This window comes from Petaurus breviceps, unplaced genomic scaffold, assembly GCF_028583685.1.
Source record: "Petaurus breviceps papuanus isolate PSGF00001 unplaced genomic scaffold, PetGlider_PUasm1.0 180, whole genome shotgun sequence".
NCBI lineage: Eukaryota > Metazoa > Chordata > Mammalia > Diprotodontia > Petauridae > Petaurus > Petaurus breviceps.
The window spans coordinates 3,557,000-3,570,274 of NW_027185782.1; the positions used below are offsets into that span (position 1 = coordinate 3,557,000).

At 38.0% G+C, this 13,275-nt stretch overlaps 2 non-coding genes across 2 annotated transcripts; one reads left to right on the plus strand and one right to left on the minus strand.

The window, feature by feature from the left end:
- The first annotated feature begins 4,814 nt into the window (after positions 1-4,814).
- Positions 4,815-4,896, plus strand: TRNAS-GCU (transfer RNA serine (anticodon GCU)). Its single transcript has one exon. It is a non-coding gene; the product is annotated as a tRNA-Ser (tRNA).
- A 3,414-nt stretch (positions 4,897-8,310) lies between these two features.
- Positions 8,311-8,382, minus strand: TRNAA-CGC (transfer RNA alanine (anticodon CGC)). Its single transcript has one exon. It is a non-coding gene; the product is annotated as a tRNA-Ala (tRNA).
- Between the last annotated feature and the right edge of the window lie 4,893 nt (positions 8,383-13,275).

Here is a 13,275-nt window from a genome sequence, read left to right on the forward strand (position 1 = left end):
CTCTGTCTCTCTCTCTCTGTCTCTCTCTCTCTGTCTCTCTCTCTCTCCCCCTCCACTCATTCCCTCTTTCCTGTCCTTCTCTCCCTTTCCCTCTCCACCCACATATGAAATTTTAGTATATTTTTCCAGACAGGAAATGATTGATCATACATATGATACTCATCCTGAATCAGATGTTCAGTATGGTCAGTCCATAAGCATGTATTAAGTACCGGGCAATTAAAAAACAGCAAAAGACAGTCCCTGTCCTCAAAGAGCTTTACAGTTTAATGGGGCAGACAACATGCAAACATGTGGACAAACCAGTTTTATACAGGATAAATAGGAAATAATTAGCAGATGCACTAGAATTAAAAAGAAATGAAAAAGGATTTTTGTAGAAGGTAGGATTTTAATTGAAACTTGAAGGAAGCCAGGGAAGATAATAGGCAGAGATGAGGAAGGAAGGCTTCCAAGTCTGGTTGACATTCTGATGAAATGTAAAGATGTAGTGTTCTGTCCATGGAACTGCAGGGAGGCCAATGTCACTGGATTGAAAAGTATGTGGCAAGGAATAAGGTACTTAAAAACTCTAGCATTAGGGAAGGGACTAGATTATGAATAACTTTGAACAGAAGATTTTGTATTTGATCCTAAAGGTGATAGGGAAGCACAGGAGTTTCAGTAGGGTCATGGTTTGGTCAGACCTGTCCTTTAGAAAAAAAAGCACTTTGGGGGCTAAATGGAGAATGGATTGGAGTGGGAAAAGACTTGTGACTGGCAGACCCACCCTCGAGCTATTACAATATTTCAGTTGTGAGGTGATAAACCTTTGTACTACAATAGTAGCAATATCAGAGAAGAGAATGGAGGCATAGATGAGAGATGTGGAGGTGAAATCAACAGGCCTTCAACACATTAGATGAGAGGGTAAAAGGTAGTAAGGAGTTGAGGATGACACATAAGTTGTGAGCCTGGGGGATTGCTTTCTCAAATATATAAAAATACAAGCCATTTCCCAGTTGATAAATGGTCAAAGGATATGAACAGGAAATTTTCAGGTGAAGAAAACAAAGCTATCTATAGTCAAAGAAGAAGTGCTCTAAATAGTTTGTTTAGAGAAATGTAAATTAAAACCACTCCAAGGTATTACCTCACATCTATAAGATTGATTAATATGACAAAAAGAGAAAATTATGTTGGAGCACATGTGGGAAAATTGGGACACTAATGCACTGTTTGTGGAGTTGTAAACTGATCCAACCATTCTGGAGAACAATTTAGAACTACGCCCAAAAGGCAACCAAATTGGACATACCTTTTGATCCAGGAATACCACTAGGTCTGTATCCCAAAGAGATCATAAAAAAGGAAAAAGGACCTACATGTGTGAAAATATTTATAGCAGCTCTTTTCATGGTGGCAAAATATTGAAAATTGAGAGGATGCCCATCAGTTGAGGAATGGCTAAACAAGTTGTGGTATATGAATATGATGGAATACTATTGCACAATAAGAAATGATGAGCAGGCAGATTTCAGGCAAACCTGGAAAGATTTGTACAAATGGATGCAAAGTGAAATGAGCAGAACCAAGAAAACATTGTACTCAGTTACAGCAATATTGTGTGATGATCAACTATGAATGACTTAGCTTTTCTCAGCAACACAATGATCTAAGACAATTACAAAGGACTTATGATGGGAAATGCTATTTATATCCAGATAAAGAACTGGTGGACTCTGAATACAGATCAAAGCATACTTTTTTCACTTTGTTTTTTCATGTTTTTTTCTTTCACAACTGTGACTAATATGGAAATATGTTTTATATGATTGCACATATATAACCTATATCAAATTGCTTGCCATTTTAGGAAGAGGAGAGGGGAAGGAAGGAGAAAAAATTGGAACTCAACATCTTGAATGCTAAAAATTGTCTTTACATATAATTGGGGGAAAATTAAATACAAATCTTGAAAAAGATTGAACCAATGCAAAAGAGAGAAACCTTTTGGCGATTATTCTGAAAACCATATTACAAGACGATTAGTTAAAGAAACTAGAGATATTAAGCCTGAAAACAATCTGAGGGCAAGAATGGAGTTGAGGTACTGTCTTTTGGATACAATAGAAATTCCTCAGCTTGGCACTGAAAACCTCCCCATAACAAATTATGTGTTCCTGCCAAATGGACCTTCTAGAGGTTTCCTAATTTGCCATGCTACATTTCCCCCATTTTTTGCCCTTCCTCATGCCACCCTATGCCTAGAACAACATCCATGCTCACCTCTGCCTCAGCTTCAAGTTTCAGCTCTGATGTAACTTCTTCCAGAAAGCCCTTCTTCATCCCTCCCAGTCATTAGTGTTCAATGGATTCCAAAACTACTCTATATTTGCCCCTATAAATACAACATAAGCTCCCTGAGTGCAGGACATTTTATTTTTAGTCTTTCTACTGGAAAATGTGAATTCATCTACTTTGAGCTCTATCTTCTCCTTTAACTCCACACATTAAAATTCCTCTTCATCATCTACTTCTCACCTCCTTTACTCTTGTCTTAAAAAAAAAAAAAGATCCACTTCCTTGCCAAATCCAAACTACTAGTTTTGCCCTTGATCCAACCCCTCCTCTCTGCTGGCAGCTTGCTTTTTTAATCTCCACAGACTGTTCACAAGTATGAATGAATAGCTTCAACCATCCCATTCATTCCAATTGTCATCCAATAACTTAGTTCCTTTTTATAGGCAACCTCCTAGAAACAGTTTACACTTTGACTATATCTCTATTTCCTCACTTGCCATTTACTTCCCAACCTTTTACCATCTAGTTCTGTTCACATCAACTGAAATTGCTCTCAATGATCTCTGATGTGCCAAATCTAGTGGCTTTTTTCTTAGTTTTCCTAATAGGCTTATATCATTTGAAACTAATAATCTCTTCTTTTATACATTCTATTTAATTGATTTCCAACACTGTTCCCTTCTAATTCTCCTTCTACCTGTTTGACCAATCTTTCTTACTTTCCTTTGATAGATCAGCATCTACCCCCTGACCCCTGTCCTTATGCAAGTGCCCTGCCCCATTCTAAGTTAGAAGGGTAAATTCCACAATGGTTAGCATCAAATGCTAAATAAATAGATAAGTGTACCAAAAGTATGTAGTATCACACACACACACACAATGAAAACAAAACCAAACACAAAACTAATATTTTAGGAGGATTTATTGTGGGGAGGCTTGAACGTGGCATAATCAGCCAGATGTCAAATGAACAATGAGAATACAGTGAATATAAATGATACAATGATCCCTTTAGGTTCTTTCAGGCATTTAGAGTTTCTGGCTTATGCCAGCAATCAGTGCATTGAAACAAGTATTAGCATTTTATATGATGGTCAAATGAGGAATCTTTAGCAATGATACAATTTGAGTTTGCATTTTTCTCCACTGCAAGGAGAAAAAAAAAAAAAACCTTGTTTCTGAAGGCACTTACCATTAAAGTTTCACTTCGCTATCAGGTCTAAAAGGTTTGGGAGCACTAATTGACTAATCTACATATGATTGATCTTATATACATTTTTTCCCAAAAAATGCATGATTGCTGTTTAGGTCACTTAACTTACCTAAAGTCTATATTTTAATTCTAAAACCAGAGGTTGCCATTCCTTCTGTCAGTCAATAAGTATTATCTATTTAATTTAGTCAAACTACGCCTAAGAGCTTTTTCACACCTCACAAAAAGTAGGTTTTCTTTGGATTGTGTTTCAAGATCCCTTCAGCCCTTTATCTCAGTTACCTGCCCCTCCTGTACCTTCTCTAATTTTATCAGCTCGGGAGGGGAGGAGGGAAGGGAGTAAGCAATCAATTGACTTGGGATGTTCTGAGCAACTCCCTCCTTCCTCCAAAACCCACTTTCCCCCTTCCTCCCCTACATCACTCGTACCAGATCCAACACACGTTAAACCCTTTTATAGTCTCTCATTTGTAAGCATAGCCCAGGGCAGGCAGCCTGCAGAGCCACTTCAGACCTTCCATGACCGTATCAGATACTCGATGGTCACTAGCCGGAGTCATGAGAATCTTCCTATTACCCAAATCCCTAAAGGAAAACAAAAAGTTTGGAAAATAACGTCTTACCCCCTCTATATCTAACACATTATCCACTGTCCCCACTCCTTCACCAGAGCTACCAGTTTCTTCTGTGTTCCTGCTTTGCCTTTCCAGATCCAATAACTTATCTTCCTTTTATGAATTTTATGAATATAGTCAGAAATTTTGGAGATTCGTACTGATGCAGATTTCCTTTTTCTTAATGATAGACTGCTCGTCCTTCCCTCCGAGAAGATTCTGCACGTATCTTGTTTTATGCGTAGTTATTTACACGATCTCTCTCCCATTAGATTATAAGCACCTTGGTAATAGGTGCAGCTTTTGCCTTTCTATCCTCAGTGCCGAAGCAGAATGCCCGGCAAATAGTCGGTGCTGAATATGCTTGTTGGCTTGACGACCTGAAATTTTTGTTCATGGGTAGAAGGCAGGAAAAACAATAGTTTTAATTCAAACTGAGGGAGAAAGCACCAGATGTGAGGGAGACAGCCTCAAAAAAGACCTTGCAAATATATGTACGATTGGAGAACAATAATTTTACAAACGTGTTTCCAAAATCTTTTGCCGATTCTTTAAAATAAACAAGAACGTTATCTTATGTAAACTATATGTATACATTCTGATACAGATACATAAATATCCTGAAGTTACATACAAATGTTTTTTTTTTTAAAATCACCTCAATAACTATTGAAAGAAAAACTGATCTAAGAATTTTTTTCAGTGACGAGGTGGCCGAGTGGTTAAGGCGATGGACTGCTAATCCATTGTGCTCTGCACGCGTGGGTTCGAATCCCATCCTCGTCGAGTTTTGTAAACATCGCGTGTTCCTGTTCGGGAGATTAAATACTTTAAAGGTGATTAAGTGTGGCAGCTCCCTAGTCTAATAAAAAGGCTACTCAGTTAGTGTGATTAGGTGGTCCTTTCACTAGTGTCCGACTCTTCAAGATCCATTTTGGGGTTTTCTTGGCAAATATATTGGAGTCATTTGCCATTTCTTTCTCCAGCTCATTTGAAAAAGGAGGAAACCAAAGCAAACAAGGTTAAGTAACTTGCCTAAGTGAAGTCTTCCTGACTTCAGGCCCGGCACTCTTATTTGTTGGCCACCAAGCTCACCTTGGGGCTACTACAGACAACTGAACTCCTACGCTAGTAACCCCATCCCATGCATTTATCAGAGGAAGTCATGCTCTTTACCTCGGAAATTATGCTCTCCTATCTCCTAATTTAACGAAGTATGTCAGTCCCCACAATAAGAACTCCCAAGGACGCCTGATTTTTCAAACTATGAAGCCTCAAACATTCAGACTTAAACAATCTTGCCTAATTCTCAACAGCAATTATATACTAAGTACTCGCTATATACTGAGCACAGTAAGGAGCTACGGGAGCAGATACAAAATTTAAATATTAAGATGTTGCTGCCCTAACGGAAGGCAATCTATCTATTCTTTCCAGTTTGACCTTCCTTTCCTGTGGCCAGATCAGCCAGAATTTCCTAAAACACTGCTCTTGCTATTTTGCCCACTCGAAATGGGCTTTCCTCTCCTCTCTGACTCTTCCCTCATTCCACCTATTTCCCCAAACCTCAGTCTCCAACTCCACCTCCCTCTACTTCCCCCACCTCCTTTCACATTTCTCAGGACTCACAAAATCCTAGAAATGGAATCTAAGAAACATTAAGTCATCTACTAAAGTACAGAGAAGTTGCAAATATATTATTAGGGATAGTTAATTGCAATCAAGATATCCTAAACTTAATATGTCCAAAATTGAACTCGTCTCCCTGAACCCTTTCCCCTCTCATTTTTCCTATTACTGTGCAGAACACCACAATCCTCCTGGTTACCCAAGTTCATAAGTGAGGTGTCCTCTGTGACTCCTCACTCAATTTCACACACCCCCATCCAAGCTGTTGCCAAGTCGATTTTACTTATGTAATTTATTTCAAATATTATACTTTCTCTCTGACTCTGCTGCCACTCTGATACAGGCTTTTCTCACATCGTGCCTGGTCCATTACAGTAGCCTTCTTGTTGGTCTCCCTGACTCATGTCTCTCCACACTCAAGTCAATCCTCCAATAAGCTGTCAAAGTGATCTTCCCAAAATTCAGATCTGACTATGTCAACCTCCTTTTCAAGAAAGTCCAGTAACTCCCTATTATATTCAAGATTTTGTGATTTTTAACAGGCTCTTCTGTTTGTATTTATATAAAGTCCTGTGGTATTCTAAGCCCTTCATAAACTGGCCCACTTTACCCTTCCAGTCATCTGATTCATTCATTCCTTGTTTGACCTTTGTTCTCAAAGGGGACCAAGGCATCAGAAAGATGATGCCATGAATTGGATGTAAGTAATGGAAGGCTGTGCAAAATCACCAGCTTCACCCTCTTTTCTGAAGCCTTCTGGGTTCAATGACAATATAGAGAATCAGGACAATTGAAAATAGCCCCCTTCAGTCATCTAGAACCTTGCTCAACTACAATGACACTGACCTACTTTCAGTGTTTCCCACAAGACACCCCATCTTCCTACTCTCATCAGCTTTTCCCAATAACTGGATTTCTCTCACTTTTCATGCCACATTTCATGCCATCCCTTCCTTTAAGTCCCACCTAAAATCCTACCTTCTACAAGAAGTCTTTCCTGATTCTTGTTAATCCTAGTGACTTCACTATGTTGATTATCTCCAATTTATTCTCTGTATATACCAGTTTTTGTGCATACTTGTTTGCATGTTGTCAGTCCCATTAAACTGAGTTCCTTTGACCCTACTATCCCCATTGACTACACAGTGACCAGCACATGTTAGGTGCTTAATAAATGCTCCATAACTTGACTTTAAGTGGCCTTTTCATAAAACAATGATAACCCAGTTATTAAAGTGATGTACAAAAGCTTTAAATCTTTCCATTACACTTCTCTCTTTTATAAATATTTATATTAGGATATCAGCAATTTATTTAAATTTGAACACAATTTACATGTAAGAGACCCCAAAAAGCAGCCTGAGAAGGAACTGGACTCAGAAAGGGGCAATTAGAGAGTTTGAGAGAACAATGAATCCAGAATTAGGAAATCTTTCATAAGCTAGTAAATTAGGAAATCTTTCTTATGCTAGTAAACATTTACTATGCAAGTAAAAAAATCTTTCTCTCTCCACTTGTTTAAAAAATATCCACAGAGTGCTGAATATGGGGAAAGGCTACAACTAGAGCTATCAAAGTGGATACGACAAGATTTCTGCCCCTGAGGAATTTAAAGTCTAGTGAATTTTCAACCAAGGGGATTTTCAGTGAATGCCAGAAAGAAAGAAAAAAGGAACAAGGGAGCTAGCAAGCCTGCCATCTGTCTTACCAAAAATAATAAGATTTGCAGATAACTTTATATTCAGTCCTTCACTCTGTTATAATAGAGCGTAAGCACCAGAGAAGTTATTATTCTTAGTCATGAAAGACGTTCATTCACTAGTGTGCTTAACCTTGACTCAGAAAGTGGATCCTTCAGTCCTGTATCTTTTTTCCCAATCTCAGTATCACCCTGGATCATTTATTCATTCATTCAACGACCATTTCTTAAATGCCTGCTATGAACATTGTGCTTGATAAACATGATACAAAAGTCATAGAAAATAATTATGGAGCTTGCATCCTGGAGTTAGATCACTTTCCAGTTCTGCTCTTGTGCTGGCACCAGAGCCTGGGCACAAAGAAAATTTTGCAGTATCTTTAAACTGGAATGCACTCCCTCTTCACGTTTGCCCAGCAAAATTTCTTTAAAGACAGAGCAGATGACAATTTATATATCAAGACCTTTCCCACTCTTCCTAGTGGTAGCACTCTCTCCTTGAAATTAAATTGTATTTGTGTCCGCTCATAAGGCTCTGATCCTTGAAGGCTGGGACTTTTGAGGTTTTGGTCTTCCATCCCCAGTGCCCTGGCAAAATGCCATATAACCAAAAAGGTGCTCCAGTAATGCTTTTTGCATAGAATTGTATAAAACGCATCTTATACTTGTCCTTCTCAGGGAACTCTCTAGTTTAGATGGACTCGCTCACCTGTCATATTTTTCTTCGTGTCACCAGCTCTAAGATGAAATTTATCCGCTTTATAAGCACAGGTTGGAAGTTTCTGGAATTTTATTCCTTACTAGTAGGTCAGTTTGTAAACAATGTAGAGTTACACATTTAAGAAAGTGAAGAGAAAAATGCTACTTCACTTTGGAGATGCCGGGGATCGAACCCGGGGCCTCATACATGCGAAGCATGCGCTCTACCACTGAGCTACATCCCCTTCCTATGGCTCACTGACGTTCAAATCAAATAGAAGAAGCGAAGGGGGGGGGGGGGGGAGGTATAGCAGGAAGTTGTTTTGTCATTACAAAAAGAAAAAAAATCCCGTTTCAGGCTGTTCTCATTTTCATAAATTCAAAGTCTCAGTGTTAAGAAAGATTTCAAAGTCCATCTTAGTTCAACACATACCCGAACAAGAATTCTGACTATAGCATCTCCAACAACTGGGCATCCAAGTCCTTGTTTCCAGAACTCCAGTAAGGGGGAAATCCCTAATAATTGGTCATCCAATCCATCTCATTTCTATTTATCTCTTATGGTAAGGCATTCTCACACCAGCCATCAATCCACTGACTTTTGCCAGCACTGGAGCACCTTTTTGAATCCTGTAAATCTCTGTCCAAAGCAAACGGCCTAAAGAATCCATTAAATTGCACTCTTCTTTGTCCTTGATGAGATTAAACTGGAAAACATGATGTAGATTTTCTTGAATAAGCAAACCCGTATAATATACTATTCTGTTTTATAGTTTAATACACATAATTGCCAAATAAATTGATGTAGACAAGTATTTAAATAGAAGCAAAGCTTCCTTTCTTGAAGATTCTTGACTAGAATCATACTCCTACAGGACAATGTGTGCTGAAAAACATATATTCCATATAACATGTATCTTGTTCATATTTACAGTAATCTTAGCTCAAAGAAATATAAATCAAGCACCCTAAACTCCTTAGTTATCTCTTCAATTCGTCTCCAATAAACAACATTGAGAAGCAAAAGAGTGTTAATCACATTTCATTTCTAATGAGAGCAATAGTAATGCTAACACATTTACATAGTATTTTAAGGTTTACAAAGCACATTCTTTTTTTTCTTCTTTCTTTCTTAAAAAAAGTCTTTTAGACAGGTAGAACAGATAGTATTCTCTCCATTTCACAGATATGGAAAATAAGGATTAGAAAGTTTAATCACATGTTAAGTATCAGAGACTAAAACTACTTCATGTTGAGTATAAAAAAATCGATGACCAAATTGAGAGTTTTTTTTTAAAGAACAATTACAAAATTGATTGTTTTAGAAGGGATTCTTGTTTAGGTATACATTGTAATGGTGTTGGAAGTAACTTTATTTTTTTTTATTTTTGCTTTTTTGGAGGGGCAATTGGAATTAAGTGACTTGCCCAAAATCATATAGCCAGTAAGTGTTAAATGTCTGAGGCAGGATTTGAACTTAGGTTCTCCTGACTCCAGGACTGGTGCTTTATTCACTGAACCACATAGTCACCCCTAAAGTAACTTTTAGCTTTAAAATTCTTTGTCTATGAAATAGAAAGGAAAGGCTGTGGAAAAGGGTAGAGGGCTTCCTAAGGCCACACCAACATGGCAGGTAACCTACTTTATTTTCCTCATGAAAGCAAGAATCTAGAGTTATTTTTATAACTGCAACACATTGAGAAGGCAATATGAAAATCAACAAAACTACAGTAAATCCAAGTGACCCAGAATTGTTTTTGACCACATCCTTTCCCTAATTAATGTGAACTAATTTAAATCACCTAGAAGACAAGTTCCTCACACACACACCAACAAGCAAGTCAAAGACAAATTACATTCCTCTTAGGCCAAGATGTGAATTACTAACTTTGCCCTCAACAGTAATGAAGACATGAATACATCTAAACACCTGTTAATCCATCAATAGACAAAAAGATATCACTAAAACGAGATCATAGATTCATGGATAGAGGGGACCTTTGAGATACTTGAATGCAACACCCTCATTTTACCAAAGAGAAAAATGCTTAAGGTCCTAAAGATAGTAAATAGCTGACACAACTGAGAGAGACCTAGGTCCTCTGACCACAAATCCTTCACTTTCCACCACATTAGACTGTCTCTTGACAGTCTTTGAAAATAAATAAATACATAACTACACACCAAAAAACAGCATCTGTTATAGGTTGGACTTAGGTTTGGTCAAAAACAGTGGTGTATGTTTGGATCAATACAGTATTTTCTGAGCACCTATGTACAAGGAACTATGATAGGCATTATGGTAGAATGCAAAGAAAAATAGGTCATGGTTCTTGCACTCAAGAGAGTTATAATTTACCAGGGGCATAAGACAAATATTCAAATAGCTAGAATTTAGGAAGAATGCAATAAACAACACAAGATACAAAATACCACATGACTTCAAAGGAAGTCAGTCAATTGTTAACAAGCATTTATTAACCATTTACTATGTGCAAAAGCATTGTGTTAAGATCTGAGAATACAAACAGGAGCAACAAGAAAGTCTGTGTTCTCACAGAGTTACATTCTAAGAGAAGGAGATAGTATAGACAAGGAAGTCTAAAAAGAGTGAGGGATTCCTTGCCCAGGAGCATGATGGAGAAGTTGATGAAAATTGATGAGATGGTAGGCTAGAGGGTCCTCCTTTGATGGATGTTCTGGTAGGAGCCATACAATCAGAGAGTGGGAGCTGGAGGCATGGGGAAAGAAAGGGAACAAACATTTACTAAACACCTATTGTGTGCTAGGTATTGTGGTAACACTTTTAAAATATCATTTTAATTAATCCATATCTTTTGCATGTATAAATTCCAGGACTGAAGTGGTCTTCCAGAATGAAGAGATTTCTGTGACATGATGAAATCCAGAGTTCAGTCTGGTGAAAAATTATTGATACGAGGGAAAAGAATAATACATGCCTTCTCATAGGAAAGGCAATCAGAATAATTTTTATCTATCTGTGCACAAAAGGAGAATTAAAGAATGAATAAGACTCCTACTTATTATGGATAAGAGGATGATAATGGATGAGAGAGAAAGGCATTTTTAAAAGATCAATCAATAAACATTTATTAAGTGCCTACTGTGTGCCAAGCACTCTGTTAAGCTCTAGGGATCCAGGAAGAGGCAAATGCCAGTTCCTGCTTTCAAGAAGTTGACCATCTAATGGTGGAGACAACACACAAGCAAATATATACAAAGTAAGCTATATACAGCATAAATAGAAGATAATTAAAAGACAAAAGGCTCTAGAATTAAGAAGATTAGGGCCAAATGGATAGAGTGCCAGGCCTGGAGTCAGAAGACACATCTTCCTGAATTGAAATCTGTCCTCAGACCCTTATTAGCTGTGTGACCTTGGGCAAGTCCTTAACCCTGTTTGCCTCAGTTTCCTCATCTGTAAAATGAGCTGGAGAAGGAAAAGGTGAATGATTCAAGTATCTTTGCCAAGAAAATCCCCAAAGGGGTCAGGATGAGTCAGACACAACTGAAAATGACTAAACAACAGACCATGGGATTTTAGTTGGAACTCAAAAGAAGCCAAACAGGTCAGTAGTCAGAATAGAGGAGGGTATGAGTTACAGGCATATCTCAGTTCCAGTTGAGAGATGCAATGTCTTGTTTGTGGAACTGCTAGAAGATTAGTGTCACTGGATGGAGGAGTATGTGTTTGACAAAGTGTAAGAAGACTGGAAAAATAGGAGGGGGCTAGGTTATGAAGGGCTTTGAATGACAAATAGAGAATTTTATATTTGTTGCTAGAGGCAATAGGAAGTCACTGGAGTTTATTCAATAGGTGTATGACATGATTGTACCTGTGTTTCAGGAAAATAATTTTAGTGGCTGAATGGAAAATTGATCAAAGTGGGGAGGAGATTTGAGGTAGGCAGATCCACCAACAGACTATTTCTGTCATCAGGGCCTGAGGTGATGAGGGTTTGCACTAATGGTGGCAGTCTCAGAGGAGAGAAGGGATATTAGAGAGATTTCACAAAGGTAAGATTGACAGACCTTGGCACAGCATGGATGTGGAGGAATCCAGGGTGACCCCTAGATTGAGAGTTTATGTGACTGGGAGGATAATGTCTTCTATAGCAATAAGAAAGGCAGGGGCAAGGGGAATAGAGGGACCAAACTCCATAATAGTTTCAATTAATGGTTAATTTTGATAGATGGGGCCATTTTCCCAATTCAACAACAAACTGGATTTTTTAAAAAATTAATACAGTACTTGGTGCTCCAGGTCCTTTGTTCCCTGTCCTCTCCTAATATCTGTAACAGATATAAAAGGAAAGGGAATATCAGAACTAGAAAGGACATGAATAGCCATCACATGCAGTATCTTCATTGTACATCTATGGACATCCTATCTGGTAAGGGTTTAGAATACTTGAAAGAAGGGATTTACTTCAATAACATTTATTTTGTTCTTACTGTGAATAATCAGAACCATAAATAACAATTTTTTTAAAGCAATCGGGGTTAAGTAACTTGCTCAAGGTTACACAGCCAGTTATTTCTGGGTGTGGTGCTGAGTATCTGAGCCCAGATTTGATCCTCAGGTTGTCCTGACACTGGAGCCGGTGCTCTTACTCACTGAGCCACCTGACTGTCCCTATAAATAGCAATTTTTATATATATAGGAAAAGATGGGGGCAGTGAGAGACAGGAAGTTCATCTGATGATACAACTATGAAGGATTATAAATCTCTCTCCCTCTCCTGCTCCCCCTTTCTTTTCTTCCTCCCCCCCACACAATAAATTTCTATTTTATTTGGTCAAATTGAGGGAAAAACCCATGGACTTTTGTCCCAGGAGGGTAACACCTCAAAAGAATTTGAGACTGGACTTGAGATTTCATTGATATATTGAATTCCCAGAAGACTAAATTTAAACTCTTAAGAGTTTCCTAAGGTACTAATAATGTTAAGTTACTTCCCCAATATCACACAGCCAGTTTAAATAAAACAAATGTTGTCATGTATTGCTACCTCTGAAAGACTGAGACAAGGGCTCTGTCCAACTAATTTATCCAAATGCTAGGAAGGGGAAAGAAAGAAAGAAAGAAAGAAAGAAAGAAAGAAAGAAAGAAAGAA